The sequence below is a fragment of the Meleagris gallopavo genome, chromosome 25 (genome assembly GCF_000146605.3).
Source record: "Meleagris gallopavo isolate NT-WF06-2002-E0010 breed Aviagen turkey brand Nicholas breeding stock chromosome 25, Turkey_5.1, whole genome shotgun sequence".
NCBI lineage: Eukaryota > Metazoa > Chordata > Aves > Galliformes > Phasianidae > Meleagris > Meleagris gallopavo.
The window spans coordinates 2,797,088-2,797,593 of record NC_015035.2 but is presented as its reverse complement, the minus strand read 5'-3'; positions in this window follow the sequence as shown (position 1 = coordinate 2,797,593).

Sequence of the window (506 nt, the reverse complement as noted above, 5' to 3'; positions counted from 1 at the left end):
CTCTGTGCTGTGCTCCTGCTTTTGGGTTGTCCCCAAGCCAGACAAAGCAGAGCAGCCCCCACACCCCCCAGCAGCTGGCACGGGGACGTAATCCCACAAAGTCCCACTCCGGGGGGACCAAGGGTTGGGGGTGGGGAGGGGGTCGGATCGCCGCCCGCTGCCCCGTTTATCCCCGCTATTGACCGCCTAAACAGTTCTTTGGTGATTACAATGTAAATATAGCTTTTCATGGAGTAAAGGCCTTTTATGGGATCCCCACACACTTAACCACTTAACCCCGGCGACAAAAAGAGCAGTGAATGAGCTGTTTGGAGGCTGCTCGTGCAGAAAAGCGGGGCCTGAATAGGATTTGGGGATCTCTGTGTATCAATTGCTATGCTCCGGGGGCCGTCAATGGGGCTTTTGGCGTTCGAGCATGTGCCAAGGGGGTTGCATGGATAGGGATGGAGGGTCCAAGAGAAGAAAAAAAAAATAGGAAGGAAAAAAGCAGCTGCTTCTCTTTAATA